General features: G+C 48.6%; 1 protein-coding gene across 1 annotated transcript in view; it reads left to right on the forward strand.

Annotated features, from left to right (window-relative positions):
* LOC125720430 (uncharacterized) overlaps positions 1-25,155 on the forward strand; it is a 284,101-nt gene that overhangs the window by 183,286 nt on the left and 75,660 nt on the right. The window lies entirely within an intron of this gene.

The raw sequence follows: 25,155 nt of genomic DNA on the forward strand, positions 1-25,155 counted from the left end.
CTAATGCGCCGCCCACACATGCTAATGCTCCGCCCTCATATCGTAATGCTTCGCCCTCATAGGGTAATGCTCCGCCCACACAGGCTAATGCCCCGCTCTCATAGGGTAATGTTCCGCCCACATAGGCTAATGCTCCGCCCACGCCCTATGAAGCCCTCATAGGGTAATGCTCCACCCTCATAGGTTAATGCTCCACCCACACAGGCTAATGCCCACCCTCACAGTGTAATGCTCTGCCCACACAGGCTAATGCCCCGCCCTCATACTGTAATGCTCCGCCCACACAGGCTAATGCTCCGCCCTCATAGGGTAATGCTCCGCCCACACAGGCTAATGCTCCGCCCTCATAGGGTAATGCTCCGCCCACACAGGCTAATGCTCCGCCCTCATAGGGTAACGCCCCGCCCACACAGGCTAATGCTTCGCCCTCATAGGGTAATGCTCCGCCCACACAGGCTAATGCTCCGCCCTCATAGGGTAATGCTCCATCCTCGCAGGCCTTTACTCCGCCCTCATAGGGTAATGCTCCATCCTCGCAGGCCTTTACTCCACCCACATAAGGGAAACACGACGCAGAGGAAAAAGTGGGACAAAAAAAACGACAAAAAGTGTGACAAATGAAAGATATGAAGAGGAAAAGAACAGCGGGCTGGCAGCCAAAGAGTCAGGAGCTTCTAAAAAGCCTCTTGAAGGGTTGGCAGGCGACGAAATGATTTTCGTTGAAACATCTTAAGCATTATGTGGCTCTTTGACAGCCCAGATTTATTTAGACTTTTTAGGTTTATGTTTATAGTTCTCAAAGGAGGGATTTTTCCATTGTGCTCCGTAACGTTAGCGGACGACTCGCCTTGTTTCTCCTCCATTCGTCCCGGGGGAGGAAGTCGTCACGTTACTGTCCCCTGTGTCGTTATGCGTGAATGGCTTCAATGTCCACAAAGAGCAAGGGGGAAGTGGTGGGGGGGGGGTTCATTTGAATTGCACCAGAGGGAAAAACCTAGCAAAGAATCGACCTTTCTTCTAAAAGTAACCGAAATTTCAGATGACTAGTATGTGGTGGATGTCCCCGTTCGGATTCCTCAGCGCAGTGCGAGCGGAGCGACCGGACAAAGCCGCCGATTGTTGTGGGGATTCCATCCCGGCGAGGTGAAGTAGGTCAGTACACCGCAAACTTTTCTTCCCATGATCAGAGTGATGCTTTGATATTTAACTGACATCTGCTCTGAATTGCAGATCCTCCCTAAAGATTAACAATGGAGGGTCCAGCTTCAGAGGCAGATGGAGAGAGAGAGAGAGAGAGAGAGAGAGAGAGAGAGAGAGAGAGAGAGAATGACAGCAGTCTTTGCTCAGTTCCTCCAATTCCCCTCGTCACCTTGCTAGGCTAATAGTTCAAGACAAGTCATTGCTCCTCAACTGAACTTTTCACAATGCATCCTACCTAGGCAGCTGAGCTGAGGAAGATCCCATCTTTGGATCATTGACTCACCACCGAATCCATTCTACTGGAGAAAGCCTTAATTGTATTTTAGACACCCAGCCGTAATTTAGGTGAATTCATCCACTTCATCAAATCATTTGTTTGCTGGATAAACATTTTTCCAGCACTCAATGCATCATTGAATCCACAGAAATGCTGAGGAGTTTGCAGTCTGCGTGTATGGCAGCCACAATCACGGAGACGAAGCTTTGCGCTCTGTGCTTCTATGCTTCAGGAATATCATCTGAAGCCCACAGAAGAGGTCGGCCGTTCCCCAGCTGTGGCAGTGATTGCATCATACTGCACCAGTTTAACATCCCAATAAAAGCGCATGTGTATCTTCTTTTTTCAGTACTGGGTATAAATTCCTGGTTCATTTTATCATCTGCATCAAAATAGCAGGAGGGGAACAGCATTCAGGAAGAGAGTGCATTTGCCACACTGGGTTTTAGCCTTGTGATCGTCCTTATCACTGCTGCCTCTCGGTTTTGTCTTCCATGCGATTATTCCCTGTTTCTTCTGGAATTGTCCCTTCCCTGTTACACCTGCCACCTGACAGCCGTATTCTCGTACCTCCCACCCCGTGCTCGCTGTCCTGACGTGACAGTTGCACACCACGTCTTATCGCAGTGCTGCGCCATCGCAGCAGTGCCTGACACCTCTGCTCCCAGTGAAGTCAGCCTCCAGAGTGTGACGCACATTTGCACCAGTCCCGGGGGGGGGGCTGTGTTCCCTGGGATCACGCCATTTGGGGAATGATGCCCTCCGACCCCCCCTCCACACACACACACACACACTGCAGGACCCAGGGGAACACTGCCTGTGGCTTCACCCCCCCTCACCAGGGGGACAGAAGGAGTGCTCGAGATCATGGCAGATGTGTGGACAGACCAAGGGTGACCTTTGACCCCCGCCGTCACAGACAACGCGCAGTTTTCAGCATTCAGCAACACATAAGGCTGCAGACGATAACGACAGCAAAACCAGGCATCGCTGACACCCTGGCCCTCTGCGCGAGGAATCGGCACAGCGGGATTTGATAACGAACTTTGGCACTATGAGAAAACTGCTTAAAATGGAACAGGAGCGTGCGCAGGTAGGATCGGTCAGCAGGCAGTAATCTGGTGAGCACTGTTTCCTGTAGACTCAGGGGCAGAAATCCGGTGCACAGATTTCAAATGAAGTACTGTCACCTTTTCCTGTGGACTCACACGCAGAAGCCCTCGATGGCCATGTCCTTGATGAAATGATCCGGTGGTTTCCAGATGGAAAAGCTGGGCTTGATTCCGTAGCTGTAAAAGGAGGTAAAATCCGGAGAAAGAAGTGGCCAAGGTCATGGTCTATAAGCGCTCAGAAGAGCCCTTGAGTGAGCCGATGATCGGCATGGAATTCCATGTCAGTAACGTGATCAGAGTCAAGTTTAAATGGGCCTGGTTTTTAATGAGTATTAATATGTGCCGATGTTTTGCTTGTAATTAAGGAGCAGTATTATCACCTAAAGACGAAGTCGTCTCCAGAGGATTCACAAAACAGGGTTTCGTGAAATTAACAGCCCCTGTAAATGATTTCATTACCTTTTTGGGGGATTTAAATTAGGTGTTTTAATTTGGCACACTCCATCAATTGCATGGGTCAATTAGTTAATTAATTACTCAGATAAGCGGCATGCCTTTGGATGTTCTTGAGAGGCGATCACAGACTGATCAACTGGATTGGCTGTTCACGTCACATGACACAGCCGGCCAATGGCACTGGGCCTTGGTGTGGTTCCGACTGGAAGTGCCAGGAGCCGGTGGAGGTTTGCTCTGCTGTAGGGTTGGGGAAGCACACAAAGCTACATATATAGCGAGCAAGCTCTTCAACATGAAGCTTGCTGTGGTTCTGAGGATACTGACAGGTAAGCAGTATAAATTATTCCCTACGTTAATCTTAGAGCGATAGCCATGAGCAATCGAAAGACCTCATAATGACCTTCGCTACCTCTGGCAAGCTTACAGACACTACAAAAGAAATAAGGTACGACTCGATTAGCTAATGTCGTGGGGGGAGGTCGTGGCCTACCCACCCACCCTTGGAGCTATAACTGCAGGCTGGCATTTTCTCCAAAACACTCAGCCCTCGTGCCCTCGTCCAGTGCTCCTGTTCTTACCGTACTCCAGCACATGGTTCCTTCTCCAGGGTTACAATCAGATTACACTGCTAAATTTAGCATCTGGCCCTGAGTCCGCCAGCTCCTGCCCAGTGCCCCCCCCCCCCCCCCCCCCCCCCCCCGCGGAGTCCACACCAGTCACTGCGAAATCAGTGTCATGAGAGCCACCATGCCAGGCCGTGCCATTTCGCACCCCCGTCAGCGGGCACAGAGCAGCCCTCTGCCCACCAACAGCAGAGCCAGCCAATCGCTCCAGCTTCTCAGCGATCTCCAACACCACGTTCTACCCACCGTGTGGTGGCCTGCCCTCTGGGCTCCCACAAGGACCTGTTTACTTGTCCCCCACTGGCACAAATCCCAGCATTGCTGGAAGGCCCCCACAGGAGCCCAGCGGTCCAAAGGGTGGCAGGATTTGGCAAAGTCGCAGATGGGTGGGCTGCTCTTCGCCAACGCAGTGACAGATGGCTGTAGCCTACAGGAGCGGCAGCCGGTCCTCGGTCGTACGGCTGGCCTGATTACCGGCTTCGGCAGGGCCCTGACCGACACCACGTGCAGAGTCACTCCTGTAGTTAATCTGAACCCTTATTTCACTCTGACCCCGGACAGCTGTGCTTAGAAGATCAATAACAGGAAGCGCGGTTAGTGAAGCACACAGAAGGCAAAGTCACAGTCATCCCTGTCTGCGAGGAACGCTAAAGCGGAGCTGCTTCGGCATGAACCCAGACACATCACAAAGGGGGAAGAAACATCCAAGCCAATAAATCAAAGCCCATAAAAAGAACGGGGAGTAATTTAAGGAGAAGGGCCATATTAACGGGCAATAAATGGGAGGACAATGTGGGGGGGGGGGGGGGGGAAGAGCGTTCGAGTGTGGTGGGAGCGTCATGCCGGTGTGGAGTGACATTCAGGAATAGGCGGGAGAGAGAGGCAGGAAGAGGGGAGGGAGAGTGGGGGAGAGTGAGGAGGAAGAGAGGGAAAGCGAGTGGTTGAGAGAGGGGAGAGAGACAGGAGATAGGGGGACAGATAGGAAGAGAGATGGGAGAGAGGGGGGAGAGAGAGGGAGGTAGAGAAGGAAAGAAAAGGAGAAAGACAGGAAAGAGAGGGAAAGAAAGGGAGAGAGACGTGTGTTAGAGACTGAGAGAGGGGGGAGAGATTGAGAGACAGGAGTGAGTTTGAGAGAGAGAGGACATGGAGTCACTAATAGCTTCATATGAGGACGGCCGATAAGAGGAACCGTTACACAGGTATATATGCCACAACATGAATATTCAATCACCCAGGGAAAAATAACCAGCTTTAACAGTTACTGAGATTAGCCTAGAGACAAATGAGGCCAATGGTGATTTACTCGTTAAAGGGTTAAACGCATAGCCAAGGAGGTTGTGGGTTCAGACACCAGGTAAACAGGATAACTGAAATAAAAGAGGTTCACTCTGGACAGCGGGCATGAGCAGAAAAATGAGAGCAATAACGCTGTCCCGTCAAGCGAGCATGCAGTGGGCAGCCCCTGTGGCACACTGCGCCCGTCTTCACCGAGGTCACTGCTGATGACAGACGAGCCCAAGCAGGCGGCAGCGTGACACACTGCAAGACCAGGGTCCATCGCGGCCCCACCCCCCTCCCGGTCTCGCCTGAACTCGTCATGTGTAAAATTAGCCATTCCGAACACCCCATCTTTCCGCCAATGACTTGCTGGCCCCCCAGCAATCGCACGGACCAAAAATAAAAACAAAAAACAGATAATTGCAGAGGGAGTCATACAAATGGCATGTAAATACATGTAAATTAGAAGGAGAGCGAAGACATGAGGCAAAACAAAACACTCAGTGAAAAGTGAATAATTGTCAAGACGATTCAAATTGGCATCAGATAAACATTAATGTCCATTAGGCAACCAACAGAACTAAATGTAGCGAATTATGGCTTGGAAATTGAAGTTAAGTGCTTACACGAGTCGGGCTGAACACATGAATGCAGATATAAAAATTCCGACTGTGTGGTTTGGGTAGAATTAAGAATTAGATCGCGGAGGAGAAGAGTACAAGGAATGTAGGAGGGGTAATCAGAGCTGTGGTTGCGCTGTATGGGCTCTGTTACACTCCTCACATTCCTCTGCTCCATCATGGAGAATCACAATGAATCCCGAAACCCTTCCCCCTCCTTGGACCAGTATAACCTGCACTGGGATGCTATGTTATGTTATGAGTCTGGGGTAAATCCAGCAAGGGGGGGGGGCGTTATACCTTTCAGATTCTGCGTAAGTAGAGTGTAAGTTAATGCAGAGAAGTGCGGATTGCAATGAGTACAGTCCCTGGGAATATCCCAGGTTGTCGATTGCTCCCCGCGAGGTTAGGTGGCGAAGCTCATCTCCAGCAGATCGACATCCTTCGGGCCTTTGGTGAGTCATGCCCTGACTGCAGCCAATCAGGCTCCAGCTGATTCTCGGGTCAGCAGCGCCGAGTCGCTCTGTTTACTGCCAAGCGCTTCTGCACACTGTCCTGATTTTGATAAACTCCGCAGCAAAAATGTGAAACACTTTTTTTGATAGTTTTGTCTTTGCTGCTCCCAACCATTCAATTATCCCTCCCTCCCTCCACACCCCCATCCCCCCCCTGAGCTGCTCTTGCACCAAAGCACATTTTCCCCTCATCAAAGTCAGATGCTGTCCCTCAGAACAAACATTTATCTTAAGTTAAATGACGGATCTCCGTTTAGCGGCCCGCTCCGTTCCTCTTGAGTCAGTCATCCGTCTTTCTCTCGACAGCGTTGTTCGCTCGCCGTCTCTTCACATTCTCAGCAGCATCCGAGACTCTGGAGAGTGAAGATCAGATTTCTCGGAATCACGTGTCTTTCCCATTGCCATGCTTGTGGATGGTCCTGTACCTTCCAGAAGAATTCGAGGTGTTCAGTGGCTTCAGTGACCTGCTCACTTTGGGTTACAGGGTCAGACCGGGCACTCGACTTGAACCTGAGTGATATTATCTCAGCATTGCAGTTCCGGTTCCTTAAAGCTGACGCCCGATGGACACTGAGCCAATCACAGCCTCCCTTGGCCTACAGAGTGACTGTGTCTCTCTAAATTCACAGCCACGGCACTTTGATGCGCCCTGTAAATCTTCTCATCTTCCCATATTTTTTCCTGGTTTGTCATCCATTTTCAGCTTAAGCAATGTAACTGAGCTACCATGCGGATGGGCACCATATACTGCAGCTATCAGCACATCTGACACAATATTTACGCGGCAAATGTAGCCACTTGCAAATTAAATAAAAAGACAGGCTGTCGTGGGTGGCTGAGCATGTCAGCGGAAAACAATGGGGCTATTATCACACCTCCGGGCCTGAGGGCCGAAGGGGGACTCACTCCGTTTCGGTGCCTGTGTGGAGCTTGCATGTTTTGAAAGCTGTGTCACATCTCCTCCAGTTACTCTGCTCCAATGCATCTCTCAGTTGCTGTGTGCCCTGGGAGAAGCTCCTGTTCCCCCTTTCAACCCTGCCCAGTATGTGTGCTTGGATGGATGGATGGATGGATGGATGGATGGATGGATGGATGGATGGATGGATGGATGGATGGCCATGCTGTTGTCAGTATCTCCAGTAAAAGACTCTCACATTGGTCAAGGCAGCAGCTATTCCCACATCCAGTCCACAGAGCTTGTTCTTTGTCTCACTTGACATTTTTACACATCACCTCATTGCCCCCCTCCAGCCCACCATGCCATCTGTGCTGGATCTGCAACTTAAAAGAAAAATAGCTCATTTTTAAACACCACAGGAGACTGGCGCATTCAAACTTTTACCAGACTCACCTCTGCCACGATTAGTAAGCAGAGTCACGGGGATAACATGGATGGACTTGGGTGTGAGGAGAGGATGCTGGGATACCTTGCACACCACTTGATCCTGTAATGATCTTTGGCTGTTGCCGCACCAACCAGAGACTCACCTTTTTGTGTGTCTTTTCATTTTGCCGGCACAAATCACAGCTCAGCTAACAGAAGCCACCCAGAAACCTCCGCACTTAACCACAGTAGTGACTAGACTAATTTTGCCTCAGGAAAGGCTTTTAGGAGATGAAGAGCGGCCAGAAACGTGATTTGTAAATGTACATCTGCACACGCACACACACACACACACACACACACAAAAAGCCCTGTTGCTATGCAACAGAATCTGACACATCCACTCCTGTGTCCAGCTCATTGTCTGCAGGACAGCTTCTTTTTTGCAGTTTGACTCTGCTCCTGCGGCTCTGTTCTCCTCCAGCAGGCAGGAAGGAACGTAAGGTCAGCCCCCTCGCAGGATCATGCCACTGACACAGCCGAAAGCCAGGGCCCCGTCTCCATATCCAAGGACAAGGAAAACTAGGAATTCACACTTACGCCCCAAGCAATCAAACTCAGACCATTTCAAAGAGTAAGATAAGCCCATGGGGCGCCACTAATTGTCTCCCGCCGAAGATGGGCCAATGTCCTGAGGAGGTGGTTTGTATTCTGTTCGTTCGGAAGCGTCTGGAATGAGCATGCAGCTTATCAGTCTCTATATGTCATCTAGTGGCAGGTTAATGTTAAATAATGCATCTGGTATTTAAGATGTTTGGGGGGGGTGAAACAAATTCAGCATCCCCCACATGCCCCCCCCCCCCTCCCCCTTCAACGCACGAGGCGTGACCCCACAACAGCGATGTGAGCCACGCTGATTAAGCAGCTTTGCACGAAGTCGTGCGACAGCGACGGGGCCCCAGCTGAATGTCAGGTGGGCCCCGCTCCCCCCCGTCCAGAGAAAATCAGTGCGCTGCTCTCTGATCTGTGTGAAATATGCCTGAACACAAAATGACTCCCCTCCTTGAATAAACATTAGCAGTTTGGAGATAATAAGTTCGAACGCGAAGGGAATTTTTCAAACCTGCCCAGCCAATCAAACGTGGCCAATTCAGGGAGAATGAACAGCCTTACAATCAGGCCATGAGTGACCCGCCTCCTTTCTGGCTTAGAGAGTCACTCTGGGAGGGACCAATGACATGACCCTCAAGGCCTGTTGGGGAGGCTCTGAGCCAGCCGTCCCCTGGCCACTGGCACCAGTCTGAAGGCTTCACACAGCATACGTGCTGCTGCGTGGACCTGCCATTGAGGGCATATGCAGGTCTTTCCCCGAAGGTCTCTGGCTGGGTGGCTTTGTGACTTTCAGCCCAGAGATGTCAGTTTTTCCTGGTGTGTGACTTGCCCTGTGATGTCCGAATTCTCGGTTGAAAGGCTCGTTTACAGAAATCCTCACCTCTCTGTCCTATAAATGGCTTTATTGTCAGTCAGGCTTAAAATTTGGAATTTGAATGCTGACAAAGCCTCTACGGGAGTAAAACATGGTCCAGACAGGGTATTTCACTAGAATCACAGTCACGTCCCCTTTAAAGTGGGTCAGGGTTTTGCAGTCTGGTTCCTCCGTGATTTTTGAGGAAAGGGTTTCAGTGATGTGCATGTGTGAGTGAATGGTGTGTGAGTGTGCCCTGCAATGGGCTGGCCCCCCATCCTGGGTTGTTCCCTGCCTCGTGCCCATTGCTTCCGGGATAGGCTCCGGACCCCCCGCGACCCAATAGGATAAGCGGTTTGGAAAATGGATGGATGGATGGGTTTCAGTGATGCTAACAACCGATGTGATACTAACAACCAGCATGATGGTAACCGGTGTGATGCTAACCACTGGCGTGATGCTAATAACCGGCGTGATGTTAACAACCGCAGTGATGCTAACATCCGGTATGATACTGGTGTGAGACCGTACTAAGTGACTGATCTCTCCCAGAAAATTATCTTTTCTTTTTAAAGCTTTTCCAAGAAGACCTGAGTTCCTAAAGGGCACAAATGCACCAGAGGCAGATTTCATCAAACCAAGGAAATCAAAATCAAACGGCTAAATCGCCATTCATACACAAAAACTGTATCTGGAGACTGTCGGACTATGTGCTAAGTAGAGCTGCGGTGCATTGTGGGTAATGTTCCGCAAAGTACAGCTGTCAATCCCTGGGGCTTGTAAGGGGAAGGATGGGTCACCCAAAAGCCTCACAGATGACGACATATCTATCACAGAAGAGGGAGGAGCCATCGGGATGGAAGGAAACCAATCCCTGAAAGCGGGGCATGCAGAAACATTACTTCTGTGTTTCTGTGAGCAGCTGGAGGCCATGAAACCCAAGCTGCTCACCTGTAAGCTAGCAGATTTAAGCTGTCAGCTGTGTCACCTCCCTGGAAGATAACCAAATCAAATGTTAATACAGCCCACTAATATATAAGCATTTAATGTCAATTTAACTCATAAAGGTGCATAGATCTTATCATCAAAGGATAATGCATGAGAACACAGCTGACTGAGCACACACTGCACAAAAACATGTCAAGGAAAAATAAATGTGAGGGCTTGCGTCAATTTGGAAAAATGGCACCCATATCTATCGGGGGGGTGGGGGGCTGTCTTCTTCTACTGAGCACCGACGGACCGCGTTCAGCGTAGGATCGTTCAACGCAGTTCGCCATGGGAACGTGGGTCGGCATCCTCACGCAGCACGGCAGCCCGCAGTGTTGCCACGGAGCTGGCTGTCATGTGCGCAGTGGTGAAATGAGAAGGCCTTCTATACCGCCTCACTGGCATCGTGTGCAATTTATCATGAAATTGAGGCAAGAAAGAACGTTTCCAGGGTGACAAATAATAAAAAAAAAAAACTGGATTTCCTGCCTATGCAAGAAGCAATAGTGGTTATTGGGCTGAGAAAGGCAGTGGGCTAGAAAGTGCTCTAAAACGCTTTTAAAATGTCGCCTGTCTCACAATATGTTCCATTGTTCAGTCAAGCTCATTGCGGCATTTAAATAATCCAGGCGGCGGTGAGAGGCATGGCCTGCCTCCTCGGCCGGCCTATCAGGGTGCTGCAGGCCCGTCTGTCTCCTCGCCGAACAGGCTGTAATTTATGGGGCCCGCTGCCAGCGACCAAATAGCCCCATGAATCAAAAAGGACACTTTCGCGTCGACTTCAGACGCGCGTGAAGAGATAAACTCAGAATTAATAATTCCATCAGTGAGACGAGGAGGGAGAGAGTGCATGGGGGGGGGGGGGGGGGTCAGTTATCTGTCTCTGCTTCATCTTCAGCTTCACTTAGGCAAAGGCAAAGTCACGGTGAGGACATGAGAAGATGGAACGGCATGACGTCCCTCAACCTCCGAAGGCAGTAGCCTCCACCTGGGTAGAGATTAGAGTGCTACTTATTCACGGTGAACAATCGGAGTCATTTTCAGGGTGGCCAGCTCGCCGAAGTGCCCGTCATGCTACTAACCGGAGAGTTTGTTCAAACTTTTCTTAGAGAATCAGCACATACGACAGCCCACGGGCTGCTTTCGTGAAACCAAACAGTGGCAAAAGCCATTTGGCGTCCCATAAGGAGCGTGACATAGTGTGATTATCTGCGGACAGCGGGAGCCGGTTCCAGCCGGCACCCACCCTCCTCAATGCCCCACCTCACCTGAAAAGTCTCTGTAGTTTAACGCTGACTTATAAAAGTTTGCGAGGACTCTGGTATGATCTCTCTCCAGACCTAATTTGACAGCTCCTCTTCTCTAAGTGGGCAGCGTAAATAATTTAACACAACATAATGAGGCATCCTTGTCACAGTATGAACTGGCCTGTGATGGTCCCCAGTGTATCCTGCGCCATTAGCACTGTAAGTGCTGACGCCAGTGATTGTACCCCACATGCACTAAGGCAAACTGTAAGCATGGAGGCCACCAGCCAGAGCCAAGCTGTAGTCTCCACCCGTGATAGAGCCGCCCCTGGTCGCCGGCCGCTCCTACATGGGTGTGGTTTTTGTCTGATGTCATTGAGTCGCTTCAGCTGACTCGAGCCCCCGCAGAGTCCGACTGAGCCAAGGCCTGTGGCGTTTTCACTCTCCGGCTCGAGAGCGGCAAGCGGCTGAGATTTGCTGACAGCCCCGCGGTAAACGCCACTCCACTGCGCTCACTCCGTGCTGCCGGAGGCGGGAAGGTCCCCCCACACTCTCTGCGAAGCAGACGTGCAGCGTCCGCACCCTTCTCCCTCCGCCCATTTTGGCCACTCGCTTTGCACATCACCTTCCTTCTTTCTACTGTTTCCTTCCCACTTTCTTGCCTTCAGTCCCTTTTGTCTGAAAATTAGTGTCTATTTTTGGAGGTTTTTTACATAAAAGCTGCCCTCTTCCCATTTGCATGGTGTTGCACTTTGGCAATATTTCCCTTTGTACCTCAATAATTCATGAATATTAATTGACGTAGATCAGATGTCCTTTAAAATTTAATGTGCTGCCTTTAATGAGGTACTTCTGATGAATACTCACTCAGGATTTTTTTTAATTGATTTTTTTTTTGTAAACAGATTTTAAGCTCATTGGCTTTTATTATACAAACCACAACAAGTGGACAAATTTAAAGAGAACAGAGCTTTATTAGCAAGTCACGAGTGAAAGGGAACATCATGATTCCAGGCGGCAAGCTTCTCTGCCTGACGCTAATTTTCTCTTCAGCAGGGAGCATCCAAGAACAACTGCTATCACCAAACAAAGCTAAGTAAGCAACAAACATGAGCTGAGATGCTGAGCAGAACCAGAAACCGCAAACGAATGCAACCGCAAACCAAGCAAACGAATGCAAATCATAGAACCAAACAAATCTAGATAACTAGACCAAGAGAAGAACCTACAAAGGCTTGGTAGGAAAAATCAAACCTCAAGACTTGAAAAGGAAATCCCCAATTTTTTAAACTGCATATTGCAGGTCACTTCACAAGAGTGTGTGGCAATCTATTACCGCATGGCTTATAAGTAATGATGCATGAAACAAGGAAAATGGAAACAAAGAATGGCAGGAAATAGCAGAGGAACTAGCAAACCAGAGATAAGCAAATAATCATTCCCATACCTAGATGGTATATGTGTACCTTTACCGTAGTCCTCTGCCTTTACAGTCACTCTATACCTTTACTGCAGTGCCCTGCCTTTACAGTCACTCTGTACCTTCATCGCAGTGCTCTGCCTTTACAGTCACTCTGTACCTTTTCTGCAGTGCTCTGCATTTACAGTCACTCTGTACCTTTATCACAGTGCTCTGCCTTTACATTCACTCTGTACCTTTATGGCAGTGTTCTGCCTTTACATTCACTCTGTACCTTTATCGCAGTGCTCTGCTTTTACAGTCACTCTGTAACTTTATCACAGTGTTCTGCCTTTACAGTCACTCTGTACCTTTATCGCTGTGCTCTGCCTTTACAGTCACTCTGTACCTTTACAGCAGTGTTCTGCCTTTACAGTCACTCTGTACCTTTTATCGCAGTGCTCTGCTTTTACATTCACTCTGTACCTTTATCGCAGTGCTCTGCTTTTACAGTCACTCTGTATCTTTATGGCAGTGTTCTGCCTTTACAGTCACTCTGTACCTTTATCGCAGTGTTCTGCCTTTACATTCACTCTGTACCTTTATCGCAGTGCTCTGCTTTTACAGTCACTCTGTACCTTTATCACAGTGCTCTGCCTTTACATTCACTCTGTACCTTTATGGCAGTGTTCTGCCTTTACATTCACTCTGTACCTTTATCGCAGTGCTCTGCTTTTACAGTCACACTGTACCTTTATCGCAGTGCTCTGCTTTTACAGTCACTCTGTACCTTTATCACAGTGCTCTGCCTTTACATTCACTCTGTACCTTTATGGCAGTATTCTGCCTTTACAGTCACTCTGTACCTTTTATCACAGTGCTCTGCTTTTACAGTCACTCTGTACCTTTATCACAGTGCTCTGCCTTTACATTCACTCTGTACCTTTATCGCAGTGTTCTGCCTTTACATTCACTCTGTACCTTTATCGCAGTGCTCTGCTTTTACAGTCACTCTGTACCTTTATCGCAGTGCTCTGCTTTTACAGTCACTCTGTACCTTTATCACAGTGCTCTGCCTTTACATTCACTCTGTACCTTTATCGCAGTGTTCTGCCTTTACATTCACTCTGTACCTTTATCGCAGTGCTCTGCTTTTACAGTCACTCTGTACCTTTATCACAGTGCTCTGCCTTTACATTCACTCTGTACCTTTATCGCAGTGCTCTGCTTTTACAGTCACTCTGTACCTTTATGGCAGTGCCCTGCCTTTACAGTCAGAGGGATTATGTACTTTTACTGCAGTCCTCTGCAGTTACAGTACTCCTGTGATGACATTAATGACATTAGTGCAATTTTGTGTCATTTTGGGGATGTCTTGGAACTCAGAAAGCTTGGTACACTCAGCATTTTCTGGATCATACTGAAAGCTATAACCCCAGGAACTAATGGGCCACATCCTGTATTAAGCCACTAACTAATCAATTACATGCGGGGGCATTAAATCATCTTGCGGTGCCTCGCTTAGTTCTACTGTACCATGTATTAATTATTCATGAGTTGTTTCAAGCGTGGATTAATCTTCTCACACCTGATCATCTCCCGGTTTAAATGCCATCAGTGCGATGCCCACATTGCCAATTAAATGGGCCCCTTTGGCCTCTGCATTCTCCACCATGGTGTTGCCTGGTTCAGCGAAGATGCAGTAGGCCGTGACAAGGACCACAGGATGGCTTGGCGAGCCAGTTTAAGCTGGACATATCAGAAACTCTCTTTGTTCGGGAGCCTCGGTGTAGTGGCTCATACTCCACCCCTCTTAACCATTTTGCCACATTTTACGTACCTAGCATAGCTGGTGCGACTCCTGCAGGTTCCCTCGCCTATGGTTACAGTACTGCCCCCGTCGACCCACAGCCGAGGTGCCCGGTGGTGTGCAGCACTGAGATAAGAGCAAGTATCTCCACTTATCAGCCGTGTGATGGGCTACCTCATGATGCATTACCCATTGTGATGTTTTTTATGTGGCTGGTTTATTACCCCTGTAAATACGCCGCTGTGTAACCGCACCCTGCCTTGCGCAGCTTGACAAATGCTGTCCTACTAGCTGGCAAGTTCACAGACTTTCTACAATTTGACTTTTTTTCCCCCCACTCACGATCATTTACGGCCTTTTCACACAGCAAACACGCTCTTCTTTCTACCTAATGGGGTTAGCCCATCGGGTGGGAGGGGTTTGGACCCCCAGAGACACACAGAGGGTTTCCTTCCCTTATACTTCCCTCTACACCCACAGGTGTACTTATAAACACAGCATCAGCGTATTATATTAAATGCCACAGGATATTAAAGTTCACCTGGATTTCTACATATATTTATTAGAACTTAATCATAAAGTATGCCTTTGAGTTTTACATTTTCCTTCTGTGTATTTTATGCGGTACATTAGTATGCTTTTATGCTTCAGAGATTCAATTCTTTTTTTTTTTGTGCTTTTCATAGGAAGAGAGGCAGCAAGGTCTGCAGATGTTACGCCGGGGATGGCAGCTTGATTACAAAGGGGAAGGTTTACTGTGACAAAACGAGACAGACCGGAAAGAAAGAGGGGCTGCAAGGGGTCAAAACAAATGGCAGGAGGGCAAGACCCAAAGAAACACAAACGACGCTGAGCACCGGGAAAGGCTGCAGGAAACACAGCAACCAACACTACACAATCGGGTAACTGACACAATGACTGACTGAGGAACAGAGCAAAGGCAAGCACTTAAATACAGACAACAGTGTAACCAGGGACAAGTGTGGGCCACAACTAATTAAACACAGTATGGAGAGCTATAGGAATAGGTGAGGTTAATTAACAACACAGACTGAAACACTAGTAAAACGTGAAGCAAGGGATACTACAAAACCAGGCACAGCCAAGGATAACCAGAAACAAACATACCAAAACAAACATGTATACTGAAATACAAGGACATTATAACCAGGGGGGAAAAAGAAACTCCAAATATTTAAACCCATGATGATAGAGAGGCACAGTTCTGAGCCAGATACTTAGGTCATTCAGTCACGTGGCGTAGCAGGGGCACACTAGGGAACAGAACAACCTAGGGGAAGACTGGGAAAACAAGATGGCCAGTGACACCTGCAGGCCAAATAGGGACATGACAGGCTGAACAGGGCAAGGCAGGGACCAATCCTGACTACAGTAAACTGATCTCTCTTACAGCCACTCATCCTGGGGAGAGTCACAGGGGGGGCCTGGAGTCCCTCCCAGGCAGAACAGGATACAAGGCAGGGGACACTCTGGACAGGATCTATCACACACTTACACAGTTACACTTCGGCCAGCTTCGAAATGCCAGTCCGGCTAACGGAATGACTCTGAGGCATGGGAAGGAAGCAGCACAACACAGGGAGAAGACAAACTGCATACACCGAGTGGAGGCGGGACGTAAACCCCCCATCCCTGAAGGCATGAGGCAACCAAGTTCCCCGCTGAGCCGCCATGCTGCCCACGGCTTGCTCAACCAATGGAACTAAGTAAACACACCCTTACCCATAGTGGAATTAAACAAACACCATCACTAAAGATGTTATTAAATGGATAATTAAAAGACATTTTACTCCTGTTATGAAGAATCGGATGTTGAACCCAGTGCAGTACAGTAGATATATCACACAGCAATTATCGCTCACCATTTTATATTTATGATTAATTCCTCACACAGATCACTGTCACACCACCTGCAAACTCTCCCCAGCAACCCCCCCCCCCACCTGAATACGGCTTTCATGATTACACACAGCTGTATACGATTAAGAAGCAGGTAAAGCCATGCGACTCGCCCCAAACTGCAAAGGCTCCCCCTCCTTAAGTTATACTCTCAGCATTTGCTTTGATTCCCGATTCTCCCATTAATGAGCCTTTGGTTCGATTCCCCGTTCGATGATTTTAGATCGTCCTCATTGCCTCCTTTGCTCCTGATCTACCTTTGCCTGACTCTCAACTGACTTAAGATCTGCGGTTCGGCTTTTTAAGAAAAAAAAGGAAGAAAGAAATAAAGAAAAAAAACATCACGACTGGATCCCTACTTGCGAGTTTCTTGTCTCCGTGACAAGCACAGTGTGTCAGATGTGTGAGCATGGGCTACAGAAGCTGGCGGCTTTTCCAGGTTGTTAAGTAAATAAGACGCGGTAAAGCACTGCGGCTCCGTGTCACCGAGCAAGTGGGCAGAGCCCCTGGGGCCTGGCGGCCGACAGACTCTGTGAGCTCATTAGCCACCGCCTGCATTACACAAGGCACCGTCCGTCACAGAGACGGCAGGACCGCGGTGCCCGGAGTAACAGCGCTGTCAGCGCTCACTTACAGACGCTGGGAGAGATTATAACAGTCCTGTCGTCTGACCACAAAGCCCCCCCCCATCCCACTCTTATGGAAACATCTGTGAGCCAGTAACTGTGAAAGGAGCACAAGTATGATGGTGGTAATGTGGGGGGGCGAGTAACTATGTGTTCTGATTCTGAGCATGCTCTTTGCTGTTCCCCATGTTTACACTGGCCCGTATTTGTCAGGTGGCTTCCTCTTGGTTCTTTTACCTCCCCCATGAATGTGCATTTGAACTGTCAGCAGATATTAATAAGGAAAAGCAGGTGGCTCATTGTCAGGACAGCTGACACTCTTGCACGCGCATGCAAGCAGGTTTTTAAATCTGCCGTGAAAAGGTGAACGCAAGCAGAGACCAAAGTCAAACTTTTTTTTTTTTTTTTTTTGCAAACCGCTTCCGAGTTCAGCTGTCATTGCTTTCATGACTTTGCCTAAACACACAAAAATGACAAGGAATTTAACGCTGTCACTGTTGAATTGAAAACGGGACCCAGGTAACATGTCGATATTTTTCAGCACCAGCCCTGAGGTTAGGTTCCAAATGTGAAGCAGCATAAACAAGTAAATTGCCCAGAATATGTTTACACCTGCAGATACATTTCACCCCCAGACTGAGCTCTGCTTAATTAATTATCCCCGTGATGTTTCCGCTAAATTTGTCAGGATAAAAAATATCACATTGGCCTTCGTTTTACGGCTTATCTGCAACTGCCTGGTCGCAGGTCAGTATGCGATCCCAATACGAATATGCACAGGGCGTCCATCCTCGCGCTTACACACAGCCAAGGTCGCCGTCTTTGTTAGGTCCCTGGCTCTCTTCAGCCCGTTCGGTTGCACACCATCTCTGCCGCGTGTGTTTACTTTGGGCTGGTACCATGGCATAGTTTCTTATCTAATATTATGAGCCACCACGTTGGGCGAAAATTTGCCTTTTGCCCTGAAGCGCAGTTTTCCCCACAAGCTGGAAGACCGTATGTTCATCGCGAAGCTCCCTGCTGTTAACGTCTCCGAGGCGTCAGCGAGCTCGTAGCAGCCGAGGCATGGCGCTTGTCAGGCCCTGGCACACGCTGCTACTGTCAGGAATGGAAAAGATTAGCAAGGACACGTGGCTGGAACAGATGAGACACGATCGCGCATTAACGCCGGCGGAACCCAGTCCTGACTCCTCGCCTTCTGGCAAGACACAGCAAGCTCTGGTCTGTTCACTGACTGAGACACTGCCGCTGTGAACTATTCCATGGAGCGTCATGATTTGCTATTTCATCGTTGCAGTGCAGACATCCTGCCGAAATTACCACCGGATAGCAAAGGCGTTCCACAGGAACCCTGACACAAATCCTTCTCTCAGATGGAGCATCACAGAGACACGATCCCCTGCCTCAATCGTTGCCGTCTTCTAGCCCTTTTTAGAAGCAATTTTTTCTGCTTTTCCATGCTCCAGACCTCCAGACTGGGGCATTTCTTTTATATCAGATGTTTTTTCAACTGAATCTCCTGGACCAATTAGCTGTGCCGCTAATCAATGAACTAAATATAAATGTATGATTTATGTTGTAAGAGTGAGAATTGACGCTTTATTAAATTTTTAAAGACAAGGAAACAGTTTGCTTAACTTAATAAAGCGAGATTTGGAAATTCATTTTGACATTTTTCTGACTGGCATTTTTATCAGGAATCCCAGAGCGACCAGTTTTTGGCGCCTGACCCCAGTGAATAAGGTTAATGTGTAAATCATGCCTGAGCCGCAGCAAAGCAGGCCTGCAGTTGCAATAAGATTTTGACTGACTCTACGCCGGGGCTGGCACGGGCTGATAATTTGCTCCCAACTCGCCCCTATTATTGCCACCTGTGAGTAGCAGGAGCATTTAGCTGTAATCTACGAATAGCAGTCTGGATCGGGCAGATAGGACAGCCTTTGGTACCATGCAGTGCGTCCCGGTTTTCTGGGACCCTGTTCAGAAGAGCAGGCCGCCGTGCTAGATATGCAGTCACCATCAGTAAGGCAGAAAAAAAGGACAGGCCTGCAGCACACGAGAGCCAAAGGAGTGCCCCCGTGGCAGGTTGTCAGCGGGCAGCCTTTGGCATCCGAGTCGGATCCCACGGAGCGCCTTCGCTAAAAAGGAACATTGACGTTTTCATCCAGCCCGCGGCTCTGCCTCAGTGTCGCTCCTTGACATTAAAAATGGAGAAAACGTAGATTTACAACCACCCCAATAAATTAACAGCTATCACAACACCTGCGGTGGCAGGGTGCAGCAAACAACCTTAGGGGAAGCTGTAGGAGCATCTCAGAGCCCAAGCGACATCTAGTCGGATTAGTGCAGGCTGCATATTAATGTCCCTGGCTAACAATAGGATGATGTACAATGTAGTTATTTCATGTAGTTACGTGCATGTGTTTGTGGAAAAATTGTAAATTGCAAACACTTCTATATATAGGGGGGCTTCATATATTTATGTATGCCACATGTACTTCATGGCTAGACAGAAATGTGATCGTCATGTAAACACAATGGACGTCCAGCTCTTAGGAAACCCCCAGGCTCTCCATCCCACCTAACAGCATCATTATTAACAAAAATACAGAAGAAAGTCTTCACCTTTAGACTTACCACACCTGGGTTATTGTTCCTTCATGCTTTGGGCCTTGAGTAGAACATCCATGAAGCTGTAGGATCATCTGAGCACAGCAACCAAAACTCACTCCCTTCATTTGCAGCGGACAGTCTCGGCACAGACAACTTCCTGCTCCTTCACACTTGCCTTTAGTCTCCGGCTCCCCTTCTACTCTGAATTCCACCTCGAGCGTCTTAATGTTGTGACAGACCTTCTCATTAAGCATCTCTGTTTAGACGCTGCAGTTATAGAAGGTCAGACCTGCTAATGAGCAACTTCATTCAAGCAGAAGGGAAACAATCGATGCAATACCCTCATGAAAGTCTTTTTACTTCTCTCATTTTTCAGCGTACATTAGCGCACAGCACCAGTGATCTCTGCAGATAGACCCGAAGCTGTCTGGTGTACGTGCTTAGCTGGGTACTTTAGCTGCTATCACGAAGACACATAACACACACTGAATCCATTTGCTAAATAAAGACTTTGAATCCTTCACGACACCTTCTGGCACTGCACAATATCCATCCATCCATCCATTATTTGTTTAACGGGGCAGTTTTCTCGCCTCCCTTCATCAGTAAGACAGCATTTCAGTTTCTTGAGTTATTTAGCATTTCTTTAATTGTTGGGGAAGACGCTTTAATCTTGACCTCCAGCATATGGAGTTCCAGTATCATGAGTAGTTTCTTTTCCAGGGGCTTTGCTAAAAATTAGCAACTGACAAGGGAAGGTTTCTTAACTACTATGCAATTTGCTGCAAAGAGCTCCAATGTGCCCCAAGAAAATAAGATACTTGGTAAAGGAAATGTTAATATGTTCCGCAGCGCCATTGGTGGGGGTAATAATGGTTTATCGCGCTGTTCACCAATGTATCTTCAAGCACGGAACATGACAGCTCAGCTTTATGTTCTGAAGGTCGGTGCCTTCCCAGTCCTGCGTAAAGCACGCTAAATGCATTCTCAGTGCCGCAATGCCACAAAAAAATAAATTTGGTCAATTTGTGAGTGCAGAAAGGTGGCACATTTGGTGCACAGCAGGAAGGGGAGACTATCAGGTAAGTGCCGTCCTCGTAACTCCGAGAGTCTGGCTATTTCAGGCTCCAACACCCCATAACAAACATGAGGCCTCTCAGCCGACTGCTCCCCGCAAAACAATTTCTAATTAACGTGTCGCAATTAAGCGCCGCACTGCCTGACTGCTGTCGGCAATGTTCACACTCGCCAGGTATTAAATCAGAAAGCAGATGGTGTGGAGGCACATTTGTAGCATGTGGCCCCAGGGTCCGCTGTCAGAGCCCCAACAGGGGCCCCCACACCACATTGGGGGTCCAGGAGGAGATATGTGTGCCTGGCTCCATTTGTGCTGCGGTCTACTCCCGTCTGAAAGTTTTATCTTTAGCTTCTCATGAGCCGAAATGGAAGAGAGGCTTGGGGCCTCGAAATGAATACAAAATAACAAGAAAAGGTGCCTGCGATTTTGCTGGAGGTAAGTTAACGACCATTAATCATCGACACTGAGGAGAACAGGCACAGAGAACAGCAGAGAATGATCCTGTCCGTGACAGTTATAAATGTTTGGACAAAATCCAGCTAATTTCGCAGCTATTTTTCATATGATTTAATCACTCCAATGACTTCTTAATGCAGTGGGACTTGTTTCACATCAGATCTTCGCGCTTCTGCAGATTTACACATGAGAAAAGTTCAAGGTTAAACTGTTCACAACTCCGAGGTGAAGCACCAGGCCTGCAGCTGCAGCATCTCTCACTCTCCGGCACTGGCGTTCCAGAACCATGCGTCTGTCACCATGATGGACAGACGGCTCCCAGTCATGCCCCTGCTGCATCACCTGGTCCGGCTTCCCCAGGCATACTTACTCTTCACTGTGGCCCATATTTTAAACTGTAGCCTCCTAATGAGTGTTTCAGTTCTTGAGCTTTTGTCTCTGGTCATGGTCACCTGAGACTTCAGATATACAGTTGTAATCCCTCATATTGTGTTGGAGAAAGCGACCGGAGGCAATAAAGTCATTTTTTTCCACCCTTAACTCATATTTCCTCGGTTGTTATGATACCTCATTCTTGGCTCTTGGGACTCCGCCACCCCCTCCTCCCTCCGACCCCCACCCCTGCTGGCAGAAACTGTTTTGGGACACGCACCACACTCTTACAATCACCCTAACTCATGGCCAGGCCAGGTTGCAGGAGAGAAGGTGTGCTTTACACAGAAAGAGAGTGCATAGGAGAGAGTGTGTAGGAGAGAGTGTGTAGGAGAGAGTGTGTAGGAGAGAGTGTGTAGGAGAAGAAGGGCTCCTCAACAGCCCCCCCCCCCCCCCCCCACACTGCTATTCCCACCACCAGCTCCCCTCCCAGCTAAGGAGATTAGCCAGGGAATCGGAGCGAAGAGGACAATAATGAACTTGAACACCAGTCACTATTCACCGGTGGAGTCTGAGTGCGCTAATGACGACCCCAGTGACTGCTGGAAGACGTGGGTCTGGGGGGACCAGTTTGTTTAGGGGGACAGAGAAATAGTTCATTAGCTTCGCTTCCATTTTTTAGTGACCCGTAGCTGCCAGGGGACATTCCGCAGCCGTCCGTGTCAGATCCGAAGGCTGGGCCATCTCGTGGACCCCCAGCAGCTAGGGGGTGCCAGCCCGCCTTCGTTATGCCTCCGAGGCACTGCCTCCAATCGGGTCATTTAAATGCAAACATTATCCCCCATTTTATTCCATGTCTGTCGTTGTGTTTTTGCACTCAAATAATTTTTTTTCCTGTGTAACGTGGGAGGGTCTCCATAGGGGTGTTTCAGGGGGAGGGATGGGGGGATGGGCTTTCCATGGCTGGCTTTGTCCGCCCTCCCCACTTTCCAGGAGACAGGTGGTGGCACGGAGTGGAAGTCAGAATTTCTCATCAATTACCAGGTGAGCAATGAGAAACATGCACAGCAGAGACCCTCTGGTGCATCGCTATTGGTCCACTTCTCCACAGCAGAGAAAAGGCACATCAGACGAGAGGCACCAGGAAGGACCAATATACCCTCACATGGAAACGGCAAACAGGAGCCAAATTAATTAACCAATTAAAGTTCCTCGGGATTGACAGCATACACAGGAGTAAATGTCAAGAAGTCAAAGGAGTAGATGCCATTGCAAACATGCATATGTGAACACATGATGCAGGTATCTGCATAATTACACCCAGGGCTAGCTGACCACTGCTGGTAGCAGTTGCTAGCTAACTTGGTTTTAACCGCAAACCTCGAATATGCTGAACGGGGAATCAGTCTAAACCAGTAGGTCCTACCATTTCCGCAGGAGATGCATCTGTTCCACTAACAGCAGCCAACTCAATGAAGCCTTTCTTTATCTATATTTAACAAATCTATGGCCCTTTTAAGGGGCCACCTCCATCACATACACTCACTTTACTTTGTGCGATGGTTTCCCAGACACCCAGTGGCAGTTTTTTGGTGGGGGGCAGCAGGCAGACGACTCAACATGGGAAATGGCTCCTCATGTGGTACTCAAAGCAGCCATCTTGATAATTCCAAGCGCACATTATGTAGCGCTGTGGCAAGGGGAGATTATAGCCCGCTCTTCCTGGTAGGAATGATGCTGATAGAATGTGAAGAGGACGCTTTACGCTTCATTTTCATAAATATATTTAACGTGTTGCTCCAGCAGTCACGTATTTATCAAAATGGCATTCCAGCTCATGCCGAAAATGAAATATTATTTTCTGTGCACAAACGGCAGAATTTTGGAGGCTGTTGCGCCCCTCTTCGTCAGCGCTCCCAATTCATATGCAGAAGAATATGAATTACATTTTTTCTATCTCTTAATAGCTTTTCTTGTGCGAATGAATTTCCATCTTGCGTCGTGTCGACGGCTCTGCTGTCGACGCCTCAGAAGCCATTAAAATGAACAGCGCCAACAGTCATATCATTTGCAAGTATATCCCCATTTCAGTTTGCTCTCTGTAAACAGTCTAATCAAGTGGGCAAAGTCATTCCCACATTTGCATCGGGCTGCATTGTTTGTTTAGCAGACAGAAATTATCCGAGGTGACTCGCTTCCTTGTTTTACATGCTGCATGCCCACACGTGCTCCCACAGTGGCGCCACCTAGGGTCTATCTTGAGGATAGAGCGCAGACTCCCAGAGGGAGCCCAGCTTGCAAACATTCCCGTTTTCCCTCTTGAATGTGTCGTCCTGAAGACTTTGAGGGTCTGAGAGCGAAGCCAAAGCTGTGTCATGTAGGAAGAAGCCATGAAAAAAAGGAGGGAGCGAATGCCGGGGCTGTTGGGGGGGGGGGGGGTGGGACATATGGCTCAGCTGACAGCACACTTTTTAACATCCTCACGTGCCCGCGACCCTAACAGGCAGCAGGTCCGGTGCTCGGCAGGGAGCCGTGCTTGTGATTAAAAGGCTGCAAGTAAAAAATATGTTGCGGGGGAAGAGTAGGCAGCTTTCGGGGGCCTCGCTCTACAGACAAAGATCCAGGTAATCTGGGGAAAATACAGAGAAATAGCTGTGTGATTGTGCAATTTCACCCAGCTAGATGTTCCCCTCCATGGGAAAGGATTAATTTCAGGGGGAATTATTTTAATAACATAATAAAATCATTTGCTTACTAAAAGTCTACCTGCTGATCCGCAAGTTTATTCTGCTAGCAGTTTTTTTTTCTCGTGAAGTGTGGCTCGGCACGGTGGCAAATAAGATTTAAGCACTAGATAAGATTCTGGCGTCTTCATTTCATTAAGGGGTGATTTCCCCCCAAAGAAGCCAGTGGCCCTTGGACGTCCAATTTAAAGCTTCCATTTGCAGGTGAAGTGGAGGGTGTATTTAACCATAAGCATTTCAACACGGAGATCAAAAGCTTTGGAGTGTAAACCTTAGGGGACAGGTCTGTTATGAAGGTTACTGGGCCATACTTCCAGAATGGAATTCCATTCCTGTGGTTTTTCCACCTCCACCACAGCTTCCCTTCATATTTGTATGGTTCGGTTTCTCTAGTTCTGGGTTACAGGTTACTGGGCCTTTCAGTGAGCCACCATATGTAAAAGACTGCTTAAATAGACACAGCATATGATATGAATAGTTGTAGTCTTGCTTCAAAAGCAGATCATATGGGATTAGTATGACGTCTTCTATTCTAGTTTGGGCATGTTCTCTGGGTTCTGCATGACCTCGGATTGAAGCAGCGGACCTCCCGAGGTTCTCAGAGAATCGGTGAGATGGGTGGCTCCTGCACACGTTGGGATTCAGTTTTCAGGGTCACTGATGACTCTGATGGCTCCCGGGCGAGACTCCATCACGGGTCTGAATGATTTATGGTGGCACTCGCAGCTGAAGAACGCTTGTCAGATTGCAGAAGATGCCAGCTTGAGGCTCCACGCATCGCTTCGTGAGATACCGGCCGGCCTTTGATCTCCTCTCGCCCTGCCTAGGCTTGCTGGGAAAGCTCCAGCAGTACCACAGTGTGTCCGGGCTGTGAGAATGCAGCTGCGGAATGCCAGCAAGCGACAGGTGTGCTCACAGCATCACCCAGCAAACAGGCGGAAGCTGTATCTCATCCATGCCTGTGTTTCTGCATCGTGGGTTGGAACAGAGTGCAAACCTGCTTGGACCACGTGTGTCTGGGGGGGGTGTT

The sequence above is a fragment of the Brienomyrus brachyistius genome, chromosome 25, assembly GCF_023856365.1.
Source record: "Brienomyrus brachyistius isolate T26 chromosome 25, BBRACH_0.4, whole genome shotgun sequence".
NCBI lineage: Eukaryota > Metazoa > Chordata > Actinopteri > Osteoglossiformes > Mormyridae > Brienomyrus > Brienomyrus brachyistius.